The 22,455-nt window shown below is 51.3% G+C and overlaps 6 non-coding genes across 6 annotated transcripts; all 6 read left to right on the top strand.

Annotated features, from left to right (window-relative positions):
• Positions 1–702: 702 nt before the first annotated feature.
• Positions 703–774, top strand: TRNAD-GUC (transfer RNA aspartic acid (anticodon GUC)). Its single transcript has one exon. It is a non-coding gene; the product is annotated as a tRNA-Asp (tRNA).
• A 5,743-nt stretch (positions 775–6,517) lies between these two features.
• TRNAD-GUC (transfer RNA aspartic acid (anticodon GUC)) lies at positions 6,518–6,589 on the top strand. Its single transcript has one exon. It is a non-coding gene; the product is annotated as a tRNA-Asp (tRNA).
• Positions 6,590–12,338: 5,749 nt separating this feature from the next.
• Positions 12,339–12,410, top strand: TRNAD-GUC (transfer RNA aspartic acid (anticodon GUC)). Its single transcript has one exon. It is a non-coding gene; the product is annotated as a tRNA-Asp (tRNA).
• Positions 12,411–13,806: 1,396 nt separating this feature from the next.
• On the top strand, positions 13,807–13,878 carry TRNAD-GUC (transfer RNA aspartic acid (anticodon GUC)). The gene has a single exon. It is a non-coding gene; the product is annotated as a tRNA-Asp (tRNA).
• Positions 13,879–19,621: 5,743 nt separating this feature from the next.
• On the top strand, positions 19,622–19,693 carry TRNAD-GUC (transfer RNA aspartic acid (anticodon GUC)). Its single transcript has one exon. It is a non-coding gene; the product is annotated as a tRNA-Asp (tRNA).
• A 1,396-nt stretch (positions 19,694–21,089) lies between these two features.
• On the top strand, positions 21,090–21,161 carry TRNAD-GUC (transfer RNA aspartic acid (anticodon GUC)). The gene has a single exon. It is a non-coding gene; the product is annotated as a tRNA-Asp (tRNA).
• Positions 21,162–22,455: the final 1,294 nt, after the last annotated feature.

Below are 22,455 nucleotides of genomic sequence, written 5' to 3'. Positions count from 1 at the left end.
TGCTCATTGCGACAGAGGTGGCACTAATGAAGGAAGAGGTCAACGTTACGTTCTTCTTTAAAATGCAAGGCCAGGAAAAGTGGCAGCGGTGGGATTTGAACCCACGCCTCCGAAGAGACTGGAGCCTTAATCCAGCGCCTTAGACCGCTCGGCCACGCTACCTCCCTGCTAGTCGCCGAAAGCGGAACTTGACCCGTTGCCCGGCCCGCTTTAGTGCTTTGCCTTTTCTCCTTGGAAAGTCTGGAGACAGGCAGTGGAAGGGCAGGCAAACTGTCAGGTGCGCAGAGGAGGGGAGACCATGAGGCAAGGTGGGAGATGGGGGCAAGAAGTGAGAAAAAAACTAATCGCAAGCTAGGGCAGGATTCGGAAAGTGAAGCCGAAAAGGGGCTTAGCATGCAGCCCAGGGGTTTCTTTGACTGTCCTAAGCCCACAGGGACTTTGCCGTCCTCAGCTCATGAGACTTGAGATGGGTAGCTTGATTTGCTGAGGAAATGCGGGATGACAGATTCAACTCTGGAGTCAAACATAGCCCGGAACTATCGCCTTAAACTGAGTTTTAAGCCTGGTGCCGATAAAAAGAAAGAAATTAGCCTTAGATCGGGCAAGCCGTTTGACGGGGGAAAATGAGACCCCCTAGGCCATCTAGGTGGTCGCTGGATGCTGTGCAGACATCAGCAGCTGTTCATTTCATGCCCTCACGTCTCCTCGTTAGTATAGTGGTCAGTATCCCCGCCTGTCACGCGGGAGACCGGGGTTCAATTCCCCGACGGGGAGGTTAAACCTTTTCTGGATTTTTTTTAGTTCTTGACAAATATTCTTGAAGATTAGGCTGAGTCAAGTAGGGAATGGGTGCCAAGAACTGACTCTTTAAGAAAAAAGCACCGGCAACGCTAGTCATCGTACAATATTTGTGCACAATTGCTTACATTAGGCGGCCGGTCCACTTTATTGAGTCCCCCTCAGCACCATTTAGTGCTCCTGTTGTCTGCGAAGTCCAAATTGTAACCCTGAATCAGTTCCTCTTCTGACCCTTTGTATCATGTTACATGACGAGTAATGATCACCTGTTAGCTTTATCCCTAATTATAACTCTCACTCTTTCCCTGCATCTAACCCTAGCTCTAATACCATCATTAACCTCGGTCCGGGCACACGCGTGAACCCTTAATCTCATCTCAGCCTCTCCTGGTGATACATCACACCTGGGATCGTTTGCTCCCTGTGGGCTGTGGGAAATTTGCTACCAGCACGCCCTGGAAGTGGGGCTCATTCCGCTGCAACGGGAGGTCTTCCCAGGACGCGTCACAGCTCAACGCAAGAGCTCCTGGGTTTCGAAGGCTCTTGCAGCAAGCCTTCACAAAGCAGCAGGGAGCGCCGTTCCAGATGGGAAACTTGAGACTGGATGTCCAGAAAAGCAAGACGTCAGAAGCGAAACCTTTTTCCTGCAGGGTGTGGCATACCATCCGCTTGCTCATTGCGACAGAGGTGGCACTAATGAAGGAAGAGGTCAACGTTACGTTCTTCTTTAAAATGCAAGGCCAGGAAAAGTGGCAGCGGTGGGATTTGAACCCACGCCTCCGAAGAGACTGGAGCCTTAATCCAGCGCCTTAGACCGCTCGGCCACGCTACCTCCCTGCTAGTCGCCGAAAGCGGAACTTGACCCGTTGCCCGGCCCGCTTTAGTGCTTTGCCTTTTCTCCTTGGAAAGTCTGGAGACAGGCAGTGGAAGGGCAGGCAAACTGTCAGGTGCGCAGAGGAGGGGAGACCATGAGGCAAGGTGGGAGTTGGGGGCAAGAAGTGAGAAAAAAACTAATCGCAAGCTAGGGCAGGATTCGGAAAGTGAAGCCGAAAAGGGGCTTAGCATGCAGCCCAGGGGTTTCTTTGACTGTCCTAAGCCCACAGGGACTTTGCCGTCCTCAGCTCATGAGACTTGAGATGGGTAGCTTGATTTGCTGAGGAAATGCGGGATGACAGATTCAACTCTGGAGTCAAACATAGCCCGGAACTATCGCCTTAAACTGAGTTTTAAGCCTGGTGCCGATAAAAAGAAAGAAATTAGCCTTAGATCGGGCAAGCCGTTTGACGGGGGAAAATGAGACCCCCTAGGCCATCTAGGTGGTCGCTGGATGCTGTGCAGACATCAGCAGCTGTTCATTTCATGCCCTCACGTCTCCTCGTTAGTATAGTGGTCAGTATCCCCGCCTGTCACGCGGGAGACCGGGGAGGTTAAACCTTTTCTGGATTTTTTTTAGTTCTTGACAAATATTCTTGAAGATTAGGCTGAGTCAAGTAGGGAATGGGTGCCAAGAACTGACTCTTTAAGAAAAAAGCACCGGCAACGCTAGTCATCGTACAATATTTGTGCACAATTGCTTACATTAGGCGGCCGGTCCACTTTATTGAGTCCCCCTCAGCACCATTTAGTGCTCCTGTTGTCTGCGAAGTCCAAATTGTAACCCTGAATCAGTTCCTCTTCTGACCCTTTGTATCATGTTACATGACGAGTAATGATCACCTGTTAGCTTTATCCCTAATTATAACTCTCACTCTTTCCCTGCATCTAACCCTATCTCTAATCCCATCATTAACCTCGGTCCGGGCACACGCGTGAACCCCTACTCTCGTCTCAGCCTCTCCTGGTGATACATCACACCTGGGATCGTTTGCTCCCTGTGGGCTGTGGGAAATTTGCTACCAGCACGCCCTGGAAGTGGGGCTCATTCCGCTGCAACGGGAGGTCTTCCCAGGACGCGTCACAGCTCAACGCAAGAGCTCCTGGGTTTCGAAGGCTCTTGCAGCAAGCCTTCACAAAGCAGCAGGGAGCGCCGTTCCAGATGGGAAACTTGAGACTGGATGTCCAGAAAAGCAAGACGTCAGAAGCGAAACCTTTTTCCTGCAGGGTGTGGCATACCATCCGCTTGCTCATTGCGACAGAGGTGGCACTAATGAAGGAAGAGGTCAACGTTATGTTCTTCTTTAAAATGCAAGGCCAGGAAAAGTGGCAGCGGTGGGATTTGAACCCACGCCTCCGAAGAGACTGGAGCCTTAATCCAGCGCCTTAGACCGCTCGGCCACGCTACCTCCCTGCTAGTCGCTGAAAGCGGAACTTGACCCGTTGCCCGGCCCGCTTTAGTGCTTTGCCTTTTCTCCTTGGAAAGTCTGGAGACAGGCAGTGGAAGGGCAGGCAAACTGTCAGGTGCGCAGAGGAGGGGAGACCATGAGGCAAGGTGGGAGATGGGGGCAAGAAGTGAGAAAAAAACTAATCGCAAGCTAGGGCAGGATTCGGAAAGTGAAGCCGAAAAGGGGCTTAGCATGCAGCCCAGGGGTTTCTTTGACTGTCCTAAGCCCACAGGGACTTTGCCGTCCTCAGCTCATGAGACTTGAGATGGGTAGCTTGATTTGCTGAGGAAATGCGGGATGACAGATTCAACTCTGGAGTCAAACATAGCCCGGAACTATCGCCTTAAACTGAGTTTTAAGCCTGGTGCCGATAAAAAGAAAGAAATTAGCCTTAGATCGGGCAAGCCGTTTGACGGGGAAAATGAGACCCCCCTAGGCCAGCTAGGTGGTCGCTGGATGCTGTGCAGACATCAGCAGCTGTTCATTTCATGCCCTCACGTCTCCTCGTTAGTATAGTGGTCAGTATCCCCGAGGTTAAACCTTTTCTGGATTTTTTTTAGTTCTTGACAAATATTCTTGAAGATTAGGCTGAGTCAAGTAGGGAATGGGTGCCAAGAACTGACTCTTTAAGAAAAAAGCACCGGCAACGCTAGTCATCGTACAATATTTGTGCACAATTGCTTACATTAGGCGGCCGGTCCACTTTATTGAGTCCCCCTCAGCACCATTTAGTGCTCCTGTTGTCTGCGAAGTCCAAATTGTAACCCTGAATCAGTTCCTCTTCTGACCCTTTGTATCATGTTACATGACGAGTAATGATCACCTGTTAGCTTTATCCCTAATTATAACTCTCACTCTTTCCCTGCATCTAACCCTAGCTCTAATCCCATCATTAACCTCGGTCCGGGCACACGCGTGAACCCCTACTCTCATCTCAGCCTCTCCTGGTGATACATCACACCTGGGATCGTTTGCTCCCTGTGGGCTGTGGGAAATTTGCTACCAGCACGCCCTGGAAGTGGGGCTCATTCCGCTGCAACGGGAGGTCTTCCCAGGACGCGTCACAGCTCAACGCAAGAGCTCCTGGGTTTCGAAGGCTCTTGCAGCAAGCCTTCACAAAGCAGCAGGGAGCGCCGTTCCAGATGGGAAACTTGAGACTGGATGTCCAGAAAAGCAAGACGTCAGAAGCGAAACCTTTTTCCTGCAGGGTGTGGCATACCATCCGCTTGCTCATTGCGACAGAGGTGGCACTAATGAAGGAAGAGGTCAACGTTACGTTCTTCTTTAAAATGCAAGGCCAGGAAAAGTGGCAGCGGTGGGATTTGAACCCACGCCTCCGAAGAGACTGGAGCCTTAATCCAGCGCCTTAGACCGCTCGGCCACGCTACCTCCCTGCTAGTCGCCGAAAGCGGAACTTGACCCGTTGCCCGGCCCGCTTTAGTGCTTTGCCTTTTCTCCTTGGAAAGTCTGGAGACAGGCAGTGGAAGGGCAGGCAAACTGTCAGGTGCGCAGAGGAGGGGAGACCATGAGGCAAGGTGGGAGATGGGGGCAAGAAGTGAGAAAAAAACTAATCGCAAGCTAGGGCAGGATTCGGAAAGTGAAGCCGAAAAGGGGCTTAGCATGCAGCCCAGGGGTTTCTTTGACTGTCCTAAGCCCACAGGGACTTTGCCGTCCTCAGCTCATGAGACTTGAGATGGGTAGCTTGATTTGCTGAGGAAATGCGGGATGACAGATTCAACTCTGGAGTCAAACATAGCCCGGAACTATCGCCTTAAACTGAGTTTTAAGCCTGGTGCCGATAAAAAGAAAGAAATTAGCCTTAGATCGGGCAAGCCGTTTGACGGGGGAAAATGAGACCCCCTAGGCCAGCTAGGTGGTCGCTGGATGCTGTGCAGACATCAGCAGCTGTTCATTTCATGCCCTCACGTCTCCTCGTTAGTATAGTGGTCAGTATCCCCGCCTGTCACGCGGGAGACCGGGGCTCAATTCCCCGACGGGGAGGTTAAACCTTTTCTGGATTTTTTTTAGTTCTTGACAAATATTCTTGAAGATTAGGCTGAGTCAAGTAGGGAATGGGTGCCAAGAACTGACTCTTTAAGAAAAAAGCACCGGCAACGCTAGTCATCGTACAATATTTGTGCACAATTGCTTACATTAGGCGGCCGGTCCACTTTATTGAGTCCCCCTCAGCACCATTTAGTGCTCCTGTTGTCTGCGAAGTCCAAATTGTAACCCTGAATCAGTTCCTCTTCTGACCCTTTGTATCATGTTACATGACGAGTAATGATCACCTGTTAGCTTTATCCCTAATTATAACTCTCACTCTTTCCCTGCATCTAACCCTAGCTCTAATCCCATCATTAACCTCGGTCCGGGCACACGCGTGAACCCCTACTCTCATCTCAGCCTCTCCTGGTGATACATCACACCTGGGATCGTTTGCTCCCTGTGGGCTGTGGGAAATTTGCTACCAGCACGCCCTGGAAGTGGGGCTCATTCCGCTGCAACGGGAGGTCTTCCCAGGACGCGTCACAGCTCAACGCAAGAGCTCCTGGGTTTCGAAGGCTCTTGCAGCAAGCCTTCACAAAGCAGCAGGGAGCGCCGTTCCAGATGGGAAACTTGAGACTGGATGTCCAGAAAAGCAAGACGTCAGAAGCGAAACCTTTTTCCTGCAGGGTGTGGCATACCATCCGCTTGCTCATTGCGACAGAGGTGGCACTAATGAAGGAAGAGGTCAACGTTACGTTCTTCTTTAAAATGCAAGGCCAGGAAAAGTGGCAGCGGTGGGATTTGAACCCACGCCTCCGAAGAGACTGGAGCCTTAATCCAGCGCCTTAGACCGCTCGGCCACGCTACCTCCCTGCTAGTCGCCGAAAGCGGAACTTGACCCGTTGCCCGGCCCGCTTTAGTGCTTTGCCTTTTCTCCTTGGAAAGTCTGGAGACAGGCAGTGGAAGGGCAGGCAAACTGTCAGGTGCGCAGAGGAGGGGAGACCATGAGGCAAGGTGGGAGATGGGGGCAAGAAGTGAGAAAAAAACTAATCGCAAGCTAGGGCAGGATTCGGAAAGTGAAGCCGAAAAGGGGCTTAGCATGCAGCCCAGGGGTTTCTTTGACTGTCCTAAGCCCACAGGGACTTTGCCGTCCTCAGCTCATGAGACTTGATATGGGTAGCTTGATTTGCTGAGGAAATGCGGGATGACAGATTCAACTCTGGAGTCAAACATAGCCCGGAACTATCGCCTTAAACTGAGTTTTAAGCCTGGTGCCGATAAAAAGAAAGAAATTAGCCTTAGATCGGGCAAGCCGTTTGACGGGGGAAAATGAGACCCCCCTAGGCCAGCTAGGTGGTCGCTGGATGCTGTGCAGACATCAGCAGCTGTTCATTTCATGCCCTCACGTCTCCTCGTTAGTATAGTGGTCAGTATCCCCGCCTGTCACGCGGGAGACCGGGGTTCAATTCCCCGACGGGGAGGTTAAACCTTTTCTGGATTTTTTTTAGTTCTTGACAAATATTCTTGAAGATTAGGCTGAGTCAAGTAGGGAATGGGTGCCAAGAACTGACTCTTTAAGAAAAAAGCACCGGCAACGCTAGTCATCGTACAATATTTGTGCACAATTGCTTACATTAGGCGGCCGGTCCACTTTATTGAGTCCCCCTCAGCACCATTTAGTGCTCCTGTTGTCTGCGAAGTCCAAATTGTAACCCTGAATCAGTTCCTCTTCTGACCCTTTGTATCATGTTACATGACGAGTAATGATCACCTGTTAGCTTTATCCCTAATTATAACTCTCACTCTTTCCCTGCATCTAACCCTAGCTCTAATCCCATCATTAACCTCGGTCCGGGCACACGCGTGAACCCCTACTCTCGTCTCAGCCTCTCCTGGTGATACATCACACCTGGGATCGTTTGCTCCCTGTGGGCTGTGGGAAATTTGCTACCAGCACGCCCTGGAAGTGGGGCTCATTCCGCTGCAACGGGAGGTCTTCCCAGGACGCGTCACAGCTCAACGCAAGAGCTCCTGGGTTTCGAAGGCTCTTGCAGCAAGCCTTCACAAAGCAGCAGGGAGCGCCGTTCCAGATGGGAAACTTGAGACTGGATGTCCAGAAAAGCAAGACGTCAGAAGCGAAACCTTTTTCCTGCAGGGTGTGGCATACCATCCGCTTGCTCATTGCGACAGAGGTGGCACTAATGAAGGAAGAGGTCAACGTTACGTTCTTCTTTAAAATGCAAGGCCAGGAAAAGTGGCAGCGGTGGGATTTGAACCCACGCCTCCGAAGAGACTGGAGCCTTAATCCAGCGCCTTAGACCGCTCGGCCACGCTACCTCCCTGCTAGTCGCCGAAAGCGGAACTTGACCCGTTGCCCGGCCCGCTTTAGTGCTTTGCCTTTTCTCCTTGGAAAGTCTGGAGACAGGCAGTGGAAGGGCAGGCAAACTGTCAGGTGCGCAGAGGAGGGGAGACCATGAGGCAAGGTGGGAGATGGGGGCAAGAAGTGAGAAAAAAACTAATCGCAAGCTAGGGCAGGATTCGGAAAGTGAAGCCGAAAAGGGGCTTAGCATGCAGCCCAGGGGTTTCTTTGACTGTCCTAAGCCCACAGGGACTTTGCCGTCCTCAGCTCATGAGACTTGAGATGGGTAGCTTGATTTGCTGAGGAAATGCGGGATGACAGATTCAACTCTGGAGTCAAACATAGCCCGGAACTATCGCCTTAAACTGAGTTTTAAGCCTGGTGCCGATAAAAAGAAAGAAATTAGCCTTAGATCGGGCAAGCCGTTTGACGGGGGAAAATGAGACCCCCTAGGCCATCTAGGTGGTCGCTGGATGCTGTGCAGACATCAGCAGCTGTTCATTTCATGCCCTCACGTCTCCTCGTTAGTATAGTGGTCAGTCACGCGAGAGACCGGGGTTCAATTCCCCGACGGGGAGGTTAAACCTTTTCTGGATTTTTTTTAGTTCTTGACAAATATTCTTGAAGATTAGGCTGAGTCAAGTAGGGAATGGGTGCCAAGAACTGACTCTTTAAGAAAAAAGCACCGGCAACGCTAGTCATCGTACAATATTTGTGCACAATTGCTTACATTAGGCGGCCGGTCCACTTTATTGAGTCCCCCTCAGCACCATTTAGTGCTCCTGTTGTCTGCGAAGTCCAAATTGTAACCCTGAATCAGTTCCTCTTCTGACCCTTTGTATCATGTTACATGACGAGTAATGATCACCTGTTAGCTTTATCCCTAATTATAACTCTCACTCTTTCCCTGCATCTAACCCTATCTCTAATCCCATCATTAACCTCGGTCCGGGCACACGCGTGAACCCCTACTCTCGTCTCAGCCTCTCCTGGTGATACATCACACCTGGGATCGTTTGCTCCCTGTGGGCTGTGGGAAATTTGCTACCAGCACGCCCTGGAAGTGGGGCTCATTCCGCTGCAACGGGAGGTCTTCCCAGGACGCGTCACAGCTCAACGCAAGAGCTCCTGGGTTTCGAAGGCTCTTGCAGCAAGCCTTCACAAAGCAGCAGGGAGCGCCGTTCCAGATGGGAAACTTGAGACTGGATGTCCAGAAAAGCAAGACGTCAGAAGCGAAACCTTTTTCCTGCAGGGTGTGGCATACCATCCGCTTGCTCATTGCGACAGAGGTGGCACTAATGAAGGAAGAGGTCAACGTTATGTTCTTCTTTAAAATGCAAGGCCAGGAAAAGTGGCAGCGGTGGGATTTGAACCCACGCCTCCGAAGAGACTGGAGCCTTAATCCAGCGCCTTAGACCGCTCGGCCACGCTACCTCCCTGCTAGTCGCTGAAAGCGGAACTTGACCCGTTGCCCGGCCCGCTTTAGTGCTTTGCCTTTTCTCCTTGGAAAGTCTGGAGACAGGCAGTGGAAGGGCAGGCAAACTGTCAGGTGCGCAGAGGAGGGGAGACCATGAGGCAAGGTGGGAGATGGGGGCAAGAAGTGAGAAAAAAACTAATCGCAAGCTAGGGCAGGATTCGGAAAGTGAAGCCGAAAAGGGGCTTAGCATGCAGCCCAGGGGTTTCTTTGACTGTCCTAAGCCCACAGGGACTTTGCCGTCCTCAGCTCATGAGACTTGAGATGGGTAGCTTGATTTGCTGAGGAAATGCGGGATGACAGATTCAACTCTGGAGTCAAACATAGCCCGGAACTATCGCCTTAAACTGAGTTTTAAGCCTGGTGCCGATAAAAAGAAAGAAATTAGCCTTAGATCGGGCAAGCCGTTTGACGGGGAAAATGAGACCCCCCTAGGCCAGCTAGGTGGTCGCTGGATGCTGTGCAGACATCAGCAGCTGTTCATTTCATGCCCTCACGTCTCCTCGTTAGTATAGTGGTCAGTATCCCCGAGGTTAAACCTTTTCTGGATTTTTTTTAGTTCTTGACAAATATTCTTGAAGATTAGGCTGAGTCAAGTAGGGAATGGGTGCCAAGAACTGACTCTTTAAGAAAAAAGCACCGGCAACGCTAGTCATCGTACAATATTTGTGCACAATTGCTTACATTAGGCGGCCGGTCCACTTTATTGAGTCCCCCTCAGCACCATTTAGTGCTCCTGTTGTCTGCGAAGTCCAAATTGTAACCCTGAATCAGTTCCTCTTCTGACCCTTTGTATCATGTTACATGACGAGTAATGATCACCTGTTAGCTTTATCCCTAATTATAACTCTCACTCTTTCCCTGCATCTAACCCTAGCTCTAATCCCATCATTAACCTCGGTCCGGGCACACGCGTGAACCCCTACTCTCATCTCAGCCTCTCCTGGTGATACATCACACCTGGGATCGTTTGCTCCCTGTGGGCTGTGGGAAATTTGCTACCAGCACGCCCTGGAAGTGGGGCTCATTCCGCTGCAACGGGAGGTCTTCCCAGGACGCGTCACAGCTCAACGCAAGAGCTCCTGGGTTTCGAAGGCTCTTGCAGCAAGCCTTCACAAAGCAGCAGGGAGCGCCGTTCCAGATGGGAAACTTGAGACTGGATGTCCAGAAAAGCAAGACGTCAGAAGCGAAACCTTTTTCCTGCAGGGTGTGGCATACCATCCGCTTGCTCATTGCGACAGAGGTGGCACTAATGAAGGAAGAGGTCAACGTTACGTTCTTCTTTAAAATGCAAGGCCAGGAAAAGTGGCAGCGGTGGGATTTGAACCCACGCCTCCGAAGAGACTGGAGCCTTAATCCAGCGCCTTAGACCGCTCGGCCACGCTACCTCCCTGCTAGTCGCCGAAAGCGGAACTTGACCCGTTGCCCGGCCCGCTTTAGTGCTTTGCCTTTTCTCCTTGGAAAGTCTGGAGACAGGCAGTGGAAGGGCAGGCAAACTGTCAGGTGCGCAGAGGAGGGGAGACCATGAGGCAAGGTGGGAGATGGGGGCAAGAAGTGAGAAAAAAACTAATCGCAAGCTAGGGCAGGATTCGGAAAGTGAAGCCGAAAAGGGGCTTAGCATGCAGCCCAGGGGTTTCTTTGACTGTCCTAAGCCCACAGGGACTTTGCCGTCCTCAGCTCATGAGACTTGAGATGGGTAGCTTGATTTGCTGAGGAAATGCGGGATGACAGATTCAACTCTGGAGTCAAACATAGCCCGGAACTATCGCCTTAAACTGAGTTTTAAGCCTGGTGCCGATAAAAAGAAAGAAATTAGCCTTAGATCGGGCAAGCCGTTTGACGGGGGAAAATGAGACCCCCTAGGCCAGCTAGGTGGTCGCTGGATGCTGTGCAGACATCAGCAGCTGTTCATTTCATGCCCTCACGTCTCCTCGTTAGTATAGTGGTCAGTATCCCCGCCTGTCACGCGGGAGACCGGGGCTCAATTCCCCGACGGGGAGGTTAAACCTTTTCTGGATTTTTTTTAGTTCTTGACAAATATTCTTGAAGATTAGGCTGAGTCAAGTAGGGAATGGGTGCCAAGAACTGACTCTTTAAGAAAAAAGCACCGGCAACGCTAGTCATCGTACAATATTTGTGCACAATTGCTTACATTAGGCGGCCGGTCCACTTTATTGAGTCCCCCTCAGCACCATTTAGTGCTCCTGTTGTCTGCGAAGTCCAAATTGTAACCCTGAATCAGTTCCTCTTCTGACCCTTTGTATCATGTTACATGACGAGTAATGATCACCTGTTAGCTTTATCCCTAATTATAACTCTCACTCTTTCCCTGCATCTAACCCTAGCTCTAATCCCATCATTAACCTCGGTCCGGGCACACGCGTGAACCCCTACTCTCATCTCAGCCTCTCCTGGTGATACATCACACCTGGGATCGTTTGCTCCCTGTGGGCTGTGGGAAATTTGCTACCAGCACGCCCTGGAAGTGGGGCTCATTCCGCTGCAACGGGAGGTCTTCCCAGGACGCGTCACAGCTCAACGCAAGAGCTCCTGGGTTTCGAAGGCTCTTGCAGCAAGCCTTCACAAAGCAGCAGGGAGCGCCGTTCCAGATGGGAAACTTGAGACTGGATGTCCAGAAAAGCAAGACGTCAGAAGCGAAACCTTTTTCCTGCAGGGTGTGGCATACCATCCGCTTGCTCATTGCGACAGAGGTGGCACTAATGAAGGAAGAGGTCAACGTTACGTTCTTCTTTAAAATGCAAGGCCAGGAAAAGTGGCAGCGGTGGGATTTGAACCCACGCCTCCGAAGAGACTGGAGCCTTAATCCAGCGCCTTAGACCGCTCGGCCACGCTACCTCCCTGCTAGTCGCCGAAAGCGGAACTTGACCCGTTGCCCGGCCCGCTTTAGTGCTTTGCCTTTTCTCCTTGGAAAGTCTGGAGACAGGCAGTGGAAGGGCAGGCAAACTGTCAGGTGCGCAGAGGAGGGGAGACCATGAGGCAAGGTGGGAGATGGGGGCAAGAAGTGAGAAAAAAACTAATCGCAAGCTAGGGCAGGATTCGGAAAGTGAAGCCGAAAAGGGGCTTAGCATGCAGCCCAGGGGTTTCTTTGACTGTCCTAAGCCCACAGGGACTTTGCCGTCCTCAGCTCATGAGACTTGATATGGGTAGCTTGATTTGCTGAGGAAATGCGGGATGACAGATTCAACTCTGGAGTCAAACATAGCCCGGAACTATCGCCTTAAACTGAGTTTTAAGCCTGGTGCCGATAAAAAGAAAGAAATTAGCCTTAGATCGGGCAAGCCGTTTGACGGGGGAAAATGAGACCCCCCTAGGCCAGCTAGGTGGTCGCTGGATGCTGTGCAGACATCAGCAGCTGTTCATTTCATGCCCTCACGTCTCCTCGTTAGTATAGTGGTCAGTATCCCCGCCTGTCACGCGGGAGACCGGGGTTCAATTCCCCGACGGGGAGGTTAAACCTTTTCTGGATTTTTTTTAGTTCTTGACAAATATTCTTGAAGATTAGGCTGAGTCAAGTAGGGAATGGGTGCCAAGAACTGACTCTTTAAGAAAAAAGCACCGGCAACGCTAGTCATCGTACAATATTTGTGCACAATTGCTTACATTAGGCGGCCGGTCCACTTTATTGAGTCCCCCTCAGCACCATTTAGTGCTCCTGTTGTCTGCGAAGTCCAAATTGTAACCCTGAATCAGTTCCTCTTCTGACCCTTTGTATCATGTTACATGACGAGTAATGATCACCTGTTAGCTTTATCCCTAATTATAACTCTCACTCTTTCCCTGCATCTAACCCTAGCTCTAATCCCATCATTAACCTCGGTCCGGGCACACGCGTGAACCCTTACTCTCATCTCAGCCTCTCCTGGTGATACATCACACCTGGGATCGTTTGCTCCCTGTGGGCTGTGGGAAATTTGCTACCAGCACGCCCTGGAAGTGGGGCTCATTCCGCTGCAACGGGAGGTCTTCCCAGGACGCGTCACAGCTCAACGCAAGAGCTCCTGGGTTTCGAAGGCTCTTGCAGCAAGCCTTCACAAAGCAGCAGGGAGCGCCGTTCCAGATGGGAAACTTGAGACTGGATGTCCAGAAAAGCAAGACGTCAGAAGCGAAACCTTTTTCCTGCAGGGTGTGGCATACCATCCGCTTGCTCATTGCGACAGAGGTGGCACTAATGAAGGAAGAGGTCAACGTTACGTTCTTCTTTAAAATGCAAGGCCAGGAAAAGTGGCAGCGGTGGGATTTGAACCCACGCCTCCGAAGAGACTGGAGCCTTAATCCAGCGCCTTAGACCGCTCGGCCACGCTACCTCCCTGCTAGTCGCCGAAAGCGGAACTTGACCCGTTGCCCGGCCCGCTTTAGTGCTTTGCCTTTTCTCCTTGGAAAGTCTGGAGACAGGCAGTGGAAGGGCAGGCAAACTGTCAGGTGCGCAGAGGAGGGGAGACCATGAGGCAAGGTGGGAGATGGGGGCAAGAAGTGAGAAAAAAACTAATCGCAAGCTAGGGCAGGATTCGGAAAGTGAAGCCGAAAAGGGGCTTAGCATGCAGCCCAGGGGTTTCTTTGACTGTCCTAAGCCCACAGGGACTTTGCCGTCCTCAGCTCATGAGACTTGAGATGGGTAGCTTGATTTGCTGAGGAAATGCGGGATGACAGATTCAACTCTGGAGTCAAACATAGCCCGGAACTATCGCCTTAAACTGAGTTTTAAGCCTGGTGCCGATAAAAAGAAAGAAATTAGCCTTAGATCGGGCAAGCCGTTTGACGGGGGAAAATGAGACCCCCTAGGCCATCTAGGTGGTCGCTGGATGCTGTGCAGACATCAGCAGCGGTTCATTTCATGCCCTCACGTCTCCTCGTTAGTATAGTGGTCAGTATCCCCGCCTGTCACGCGGGAGACCGGGGTTCAATTCCCCGACGGGGAGGTTAAACCTTTTCTGGATTTTTTTTAGTTCTTGACAAATATTCTTGAAGATTAGGCTGAGTCAAGTAGGGAATGGGTGCCAAGAACTGACTCTTTAAGAAAAAAGCACCGGCAACGCTAGTCATCGTACAATATTTGTGCACAATTGCTTACATTAGGCGGCCGGTCCACTTTATTGAGTCCCCCTCAGCACCATTTAGTGCTCCTGTTGTCTGCGAAGTCCAAATTGTAACCCTGAATCAGTTCCTCTTCTGACCCTTTGTATCATGTTACATGACGAGTAATGATCACCTGTTAGCTTTATCCCTAATTATAACTCTCACTCTTTCCCTGCATCTAACCCTAGCTCTAATACCATCATTAACCTCGGTCCGGGCACACGCGTGAACCCTTAATCTCATCTCAGCCTCTCCTGGTGATACATCACACCTGGGATCGTTTGCTCCCTGTGGGCTGTGGGAAATTTGCTACCAGCACGCCCTGGAAGTGGGGCTCATTCCGCTGCAACGGGAGGTCTTCCCAGGACGCGTCACAGCTCAACGCAAGAGCTCCTGGGTTTCGAAGGCTCTTGCAGCAAGCCTTCACAAAGCAGCAGGGAGCGCCGTTCCAGATGGGAAACTTGAGACTGGATGTCCAGAAAAGCAAGACGTCAGAAGCGAAACCTTTTTCCTGCAGGGTGTGGCATACCATCCGCTTGCTCATTGCGACAGAGGTGGCACTAATGAAGGAAGAGGTCAACGTTACGTTCTTCTTTAAAATGCAAGGCCAGGAAAAGTGGCAGCGGTGGGATTTGAACCCACGCCTCCGAAGAGACTGGAGCCTTAATCCAGCGCCTTAGACCGCTCGGCCACGCTACCTCCCTGCTAGTCGCCGAAAGCGGAACTTGACCCGTTGCCCGGCCCGCTTTAGTGCTTTGCCTTTTCTCCTTGGAAAGTCTGGAGACAGGCAGTGGAAGGGCAGGCAAACTGTCAGGTGCGCAGAGGAGGGGAGACCATGAGGCAAGGTGGGAGTTGGGGGCAAGAAGTGAGAAAAAAACTAATCGCAAGCTAGGGCAGGATTCGGAAAGTGAAGCCGAAAAGGGGCTTAGCATGCAGCCCAGGGGTTTCTTTGACTGTCCTAAGCCCACAGGGACTTTGCCGTCCTCAGCTCATGAGACTTGAGATGGGTAGCTTGATTTGCTGAGGAAATGCGGGATGACAGATTCAACTCTGGAGTCAAACATAGCCCGGAACTATCGCCTTAAACTGAGTTTTAAGCCTGGTGCCGATAAAAAGAAAGAAATTAGCCTTAGATCGGGCAAGCCGTTTGACGGGGGAAAATGAGACCCCCTAGGCCATCTAGGTGGTCGCTGGATGCTGTGCAGACATCAGCAGCTGTTCATTTCATGCCCTCACGTCTCCTCGTTAGTATAGTGGTCAGTATCCCCGCCTGTCACGCGGGAGACCGGGGAGGTTAAACCTTTTCTGGATTTTTTTTAGTTCTTGACAAATATTCTTGAAGATTAGGCTGAGTCAAGTAGGGAATGGGTGCCAAGAACTGACTCTTTAAGAAAAAAGCACCGGCAACGCTAGTCATCGTACAATATTTGTGCACAATTGCTTACATTAGGCGGCCGGTCCACTTTATTGAGTCCCCCTCAGCACCATTTAGTGCTCCTGTTGTCTGCGAAGTCCAAATTGTAACCCTGAATCAGTTCCTCTTCTGACCCTTTGTATCATGTTACATGACGAGTAATGATCACCTGTTAGCTTTATCCCTAATTATAACTCTCACTCTTTCCCTGCATCTAACCCTATCTCTAATCCCATCATTAACCTCGGTCCGGGCACACGCGTGAACCCCTACTCTCGTCTCAGCCTCTCCTGGTGATACATCACACCTGGGATCGTTTGCTCCCTGTGGGCTGTGGGAAATTTGCTACCAGCACGCCCTGGAAGTGGGGCTCATTCCGCTGCAACGGGAGGTCTTCCCAGGACGCGTCACAGCTCAACGCAAGAGCTCCTGGGTTTCGAAGGCTCTTGCAGCAAGCCTTCACAAAGCAGCAGGGAGCGCCGTTCCAGATGGGAAACTTGAGACTGGATGTCCAGAAAAGCAAGACGTCAGAAGCGAAACCTTTTTCCTGCAGGGTGTGGCATACCATCCGCTTGCTCATTGCGACAGAGGTGGCACTAATGAAGGAAGAGGTCAACGTTATGTTCTTCTTTAAAATGCAAGGCCAGGAAAAGTGGCAGCGGTGGGATTTGAACCCACGCCTCCGAAGAGACTGGAGCCTTAATCCAGCGCCTTAGACCGCTCGGCCACGCTACCTCCCTGCTAGTCGCTGAAAGCGGAACTTGACCCGTTGCCCGGCCCGCTTTAGTGCTTTGCCTTTTCTCCTTGGAAAGTCTGGAGACAGGCAGTGGAAGGGCAGGCAAACTGTCAGGTGCGCAGAGGAGGGGAGACCATGAGGCAAGGTGGGAGATGGGGGCAAGAAGTGAGAAAAAAACTAATCGCAAGCTAGGGCAGGATTCGGAAAGTGAAGCCGAAAAGGGGCTTAGCATGCAGCCCAGGGGTTTCTTTGACTGTCCTAAGCCCACAGGGACTTTGCCGTCCTCAGCTCATGAGACTTGAGATGGGTAGCTTGATTTGCTGAGGAAATGCGGGATGACAGATTCAACTCTGGAGTCAAACATAGCCCGGAACTATCGCCTTAAACTGAGTTTTAAGCCTGGTGCCGATAAAAAGAAAGAAATTAGCCTTAGATCGGGCAAGCCGTTTGACGGGGAAAATGAGACCCCCCTAGGCCAGCTAGGTGGTCGCTGCATGCTGTGCAGACATCAGCAGCTGTTCATTTCATGCCCTCACGTCTCCTCGTTAGTATAGTGGTCAGTATCCCCGAGGTTAAACCTTTTCTGGATTTTTTTTAGTTCTTGACAAATATTCTTGAAGATTAGGCTGAGTCAAGTAGGGAATGGGTGCCAAGAACTGACTCTTTAAGAAAAAAGCACCGGCAACGCTAGTCATCGTACAATATTTGTGCACAATTGCTTACATTAGGCGGCCGGTCCACTTTATTGAGTCCCCCTCAGCACCATTTAGTGCTCCTGTTGTCTGCGAAGTCCAAATTGTAACCCTGAATCAGTTCCTCTTCTGACCCTTTGTATCATGTTACATGACGAGTAATGATCACCTGTTAGCTTTATCCCTAATTATAACTCTCACTCTTTCCCTGCATCTAACCCTAGCTCTAATCCCATCATTAACCTCGGTCCGGGCACACGCGTGAACCCCTACTCTCATCTCAGCCTCTCCTGGTGATACATCACACCTGGGATCGTTTGCTCCCTGTGGGCTGTGGGAAATTTGCTACCAGCACGCCCTGGAAGTGGGGCTCATTCCGCTGCAACGGGAGGTCTTCCCAGGACGCGTCACAGCTCAACGCAAGAGCTCCTGGGTTTCGAAGGCTCTTGCAGCAAGCCTTCACAAAGCAGCAGGGAGCGCCGTTCCAGATGGGAAACTTGAGACTGGATGTCCAGAAAAGCAAGACGTCAGAAGCGAAACCTTTTTCCTGCAGGGTGTGGCATACCATCCGCTTGCTCATTGCGACAGAGGTGGCACTAATGAAGGAAGAGGTCAACGTTACGTTCTTCTTTAAAATGCAAGGCCAGGAAAAGTGGCAGCGGTGGGATTTGAACCCACGCCTCCGAAGAGACTGGAGCCTTAATCCAGCGCCTTAGACCGCTCGGCCACGCTACCTCCCTGCTAGTCGCCGAAAGCGGAACTTGACCCGTTGCCCGGCCCGCTTTAGTGCTTTGCCTTTTCTCCTTGGAAAGTCTGGAGACAGGCAGTGGAAGGGCAGGCAAACTGTCAGGTGCGCAGAGGAGGGGAGACCATGAGGCAAGGTGGGAGATGGGGGCAAGAAGTGAGAAAAAAACTAATCGCAAGCTAGGGCAGGATTCGGAAAGTGAAGCCGAAAAGGGGCTTAGCATGCAGCCCAGGGGTTTCTTTGACTGTCCTAAGCCCACAGGGACTTTGCCGTCCTCAGCTCATGAGACTTGAGATGGGTAGCTTGATTTGCTGAGGAAATGCGGGATGACAGATTCAACTCTGGAGTCAAACATAGCCCGGAACTATCGCCTTAAACTGAGTTTTAAGCCTGGTGCCGATAAAAAGAAAGAAATTAGCCTTAGATCGGGCAAGCCGTTTGACGGGGGAAAATGAGACCCCCTAGGCCAGCTAGGTGGTCGCTGGATGCTGTGCAGACATCAGCAGCTGTTCATTTCATGCCCTCACGTCTCCTCGTTAGTATAGTGGTCAGTATCCCCGCCTGTCACGCGGGAGACCGGGGCTCAATTCCCCGACGGGGAGGTTAAACCTTTTCTGGATTTTTTTTAGTTCTTGACAAATATTCTTGAAGATTAGGCTGAGTCAAGTAGGGAATGGGTGCCAAGAACTGACTCTTTAAGAAAAAAGCACCGGCAACGCTAGTCATCGTACAATATTTGTGCACAATTGCTTACATTAGGCGGCCGGTCCACTTTATTGAGTCCCCCTCAGCACCATTTAGTGCTCCTGTTGTCTGCGAAGTCCAAATTGTAACCCTGAATCAGTTCCTCTTCTGACCCTTTGTATCATGTTACATGACGAGTAATGATCACCTGTTAGCTTTATCCCTAATTATAACTCTCACTCTTTCCCTGCATCTAACCCTAGCTCTAATCCCATCATTAACCTCGGTCCGGGCACACGCGTGAACCCCTACTCTCATCTCAGCCTCTCCTGGTGATACATCACACCTGGGATCGTTTGCTCCCTGTGGGCTGTGGGAAATTTGCTACCAGCACGCCCTGGAAGTGGGGCTCATTCCGCTGCAACGGGAGGTCTTCCCAGGACGCGTCACAGCTCAACGCAAGAGCTCCTGGGTTTCGAAGGCTCTTGCAGCAAGCCTTCACAAAGCAGCAGGGAGCGCCGTTCCAGATGGGAAACTTGAGACTGGATGTCCAGAAAAGCAAGACGTCAGAAGCGAAACCTTTTTCCTGCAGGGTGTGGCATACCATCCGCTTGCTCATTGCGACAGAGGTGGCACTAATTAAGGAAGAGGTCAACGTTACGTTCTTCTTTAAAATGCAAGGCCAGGAAAAGTGGCAGCGGTGGGATTTGAACCCACGCCTCCGAAGAGACTGGAGCCTTAATCCAGCGCCTTAGACCGCTCGGCCACGCTACCTCCCTGCTAGTTGCCGAAAGCGGAACTTGACCCGTTGCCCGGCCCGCTTTAGTGCTTTGCCTTTTCTCCTTGGAAAGTCTGGAGACAGGCAGTGGAAGGGCAGGCAAACTGTCAGGTGCGCAGAGGAGGGGAGACCATGAGGCAAGGTGGGAGATGGGGGCAAGAAGTGAGAAAAAAACTAATCGCAAGCTAGGGCAGGATTCGGAAAGTGAAGCCGAAAAGGGGCTTAGCATGCAGCCCAGGGGTTTCTTTGACTGTCCTAAGCCCACAGGGACTTTGCCGTCCTCAGCTCATGAGACTTGATATGGGTAGCTTGATTTGCTGAGGAAATGCGGGATGACAGATTCAACTCTGGAGTCAAACATAGCCCGGAACTATCGCCTTAAACTGAGTTTTAAGCCTGGTGCCGATAAAAAGAAAGAAATTAGCCTTAGATCGGGCAAGCCGTTTGACGGGGGAAAATGAGACCCCCCTAGGCCAGCTAGGTGGTCGCTGGATGCTGTGCAGACATCAGCAGCTGTTCATTTCATGCCCTCACTTCTCCTCGTTAGTATAGTGGTCAGTATCCCCGCCTGTCACGCGGGAGACCGGGGTTCAATTCCCCGACGGGGAGGTTAAACCTTTTCTGGATTTTTTTTAGTTCTTGACAAATATTCTTGAAGATTAGGCTGAGTCAAGTAGGGAATGGGTGCCAAGAACTGACTCTTTAAGAAAAAAGCACCGGCAACGCTAGTCATCGTACAATATTTGTGCACAATTGCTTACATTAGGCGGCCGGTCCACTTTATTGAGTCCCCCTCAGCACCATTTAGTGCTCCTGTTGTCTGCGAAGTCCAAATTGTAACCCTGAATCAGTTCCTCTTCTGACCCTTTGTATCATGTTACATGACGAGTAATGATCACCTGTTAGCTTTATCCCTAATTATAACTCTCACTCTTTCCCTGCATCTAACCCTAGCTCTAATCCCATCATTAACCTCGGTCCGGGCACACGCGTGAACCCTTACTCTCGTCTCAGCCTCTCCTGGTGATACATCACACCTGGGATCGTTTGCTCCCTGTGGGCTGTGGGAAATTTGCTACCAGCACGCCCTGGAAGTGGGGCTCATTCCGCTGCAACGGGAGGTCTTCCCAGGACGCGTCACAGCTCAACGCAAGAGCTCCTGGGTTTCGAAGGCTCTTGCAGCAAGCCTTCACAAAGCAGCAGGGAGCGCCGTTCCAGATGGGAAACTTGAGACTGGATGTCCAGAAAAGCAAGACGTCAGAAGCGAAACCTTTTTCCTGCAGGGTGTGGCATACCATCCGCTTGCTCATTGCGACAGAGGTGGCACTAATGAAGGAAGAGGTCAACGTTACGTTCTTCTTTAAAATGCAAGGCTAGGAAAAGTGGCAGCGGTGGGATTTGAACCCACGCCTCCGAAGAGACTGGAGCCTTAATCCAGCGCCTTAGACCGCTCGGCCACGCTACCTCCCTGCTAGTCGCCGAAAGCGGAACTTGACCCGTTGCCCGGCCCGCTTTAGTGCTTTGCCTTTTCTCCTTGGAAAGTCTGGAGACAGGCAGTGGAAGGGCAGGCAAACTGTCAGGTGCGCAGAGGAGGGGAGACCATGAGGCAAGGTGGGAGATGGGGGCAAGAAGTGAGAAAAAAACTAATCGCAAGCTAGGGCAGGATTCGGAAAGTGAAGCCGAAAAGGGGCTTAGCATGCAGCCCAGGGGTTTCTTTGACTGTCCTAAGCCCACAGGGACTTTGCCGTCCTCAGCTCATGAGACTTGAGATGGGTAGCTTGATTTGCTGAGGAAATGCGGGATGACAGATTCAACTCTGGAGTCAAACATAGCCCGGAACTATCGCCTTAAACTGAGTTTTAAGCCTGGTGCCGATAAAAAGAAAGAAATTAGCCTTAGATCGGGCAAGCCGTTTGACGGGGGAAAATGAGACCCCCTAGGCCAGCTAGGTGGTCGCTGGATGCTGTGCAGACATCAGCAGCTGTTCATTTCATGCCCTCACGTCTCCTCGTTAGTATAGTGGTCAGTATCCCCGCCTGTCACGCGGGAGACCGGGGTTCAATTCCCCGACGGGGAGGTTAAACCTTTTCTGGATTTTTTTTAGTTCTTGACAAATATTCTTGAAGATTAGGCTGAGTCAAGTAGGGAATGGGTGCCAAGAACTGACTCTTTAAGAAAAAAGCACCGGCAACGCTAGTCATCGTACAATATTTGTGCACAATTGCTTACATTAGGCGGCCGGTCCACTTTATTGAGTCCCCCTCAGCACCATTTAGTGCTCCTGTTGTCTGCGAAGTCCAAATTGTAACCCTGAATCAGTTCCTCTTCTGACCCTTTGTATCATGTTACATGACGAGTAATGATCACCTGTTAGCTTTATCCCTAATTATAACTCTCACTCTTTCCCTGCATCTAACCCTAGCTCTAATCCCATCATTAACCTCGGTCCGGGCACACGCGTGAACCCCTACTCTCGTCTCAGCCTCTCCTGGTGATACATCACACCTGGGATCGTTTGCTCCCTGTGGGCTGTGGGAAATTTGCTACCAGCACGCCCTGGAAGTGGGGCTCATTCCGCTGCAACGGGAGGTCTTCCCAGGACGCGTCACAGCTCAACGCAAGAGCTCCTGGGTTTCGAAGGCTCTTGCAGCAAGCCTTCACAAAGCAGCAGGGAGCGCCGTTCCAGATGGGAAACTTGAGACTGGATGTCCAGAAAAGCAAGACGTCAGAAGCGAAACCTTTTTCCTGCAGGGTGTGGCATACCATCCGCTTGCTCATTGCGACAGAGGTGGCACTAATGAAGGAAGAGGTCAACGTTACGTTCTTCTTTAAAATGCAAGGCCAGGAAAAGTGGCAGCGGTGGGATTTGAACCCACGCCTCCGAAGAGACTGGAGCCTTAATCCAGCGCCTTAGACCGCTCGGCCACGCTACCTCCCTGCTAGTCGCCGAAAGCGGAACTTGACCCGTTGCCCGGCCCGCTTTAGTGCTTTGCCTTTTCTCCTTGGAAAGTCTGGAGACAGGCAGTGGAAGGGCAGGCAAACTGTCAGGTGCGCAGAGGAGGGGAGACCATGAGGCAAGGTGGGAGATGGGGGCAAGAAGTAAGAAAAAAACTAATCGCAAGCTAGGGCAGGATTCGGAAAGTGAAGCCGAAAAGGGGCTTAGCATGCAGCCCAGGGGTTTCTTTGACTGTCCTAAGCCCACAGGGACTTTGCCGTCCTCAGCTCATGAGACTTGAGATGGGTAGCTTGATTTGCTGAGGAAATGCGGGATGACAGATTCAACTCTGGAGTCAAACATAGCCCGGAACTATCGCCTTAAACTGAGTTTTAAGCCTGGTGCCGATAAAAAGAAAGAAATTAGCCTTAGATCG

Source organism: Ambystoma mexicanum, unplaced genomic scaffold (assembly GCF_040938575.1).
Source record: "Ambystoma mexicanum isolate Mex_15411 unplaced genomic scaffold, UKY_AmexF1_1 Mex_scaf20, whole genome shotgun sequence".
NCBI classification, from domain to species: domain Eukaryota; kingdom Metazoa; phylum Chordata; class Amphibia; order Caudata; family Ambystomatidae; genus Ambystoma; species Ambystoma mexicanum.
Note: the sequence above shows the minus strand (reverse complement) of the source record. Positions and strands in the feature narration are given on the sequence as shown.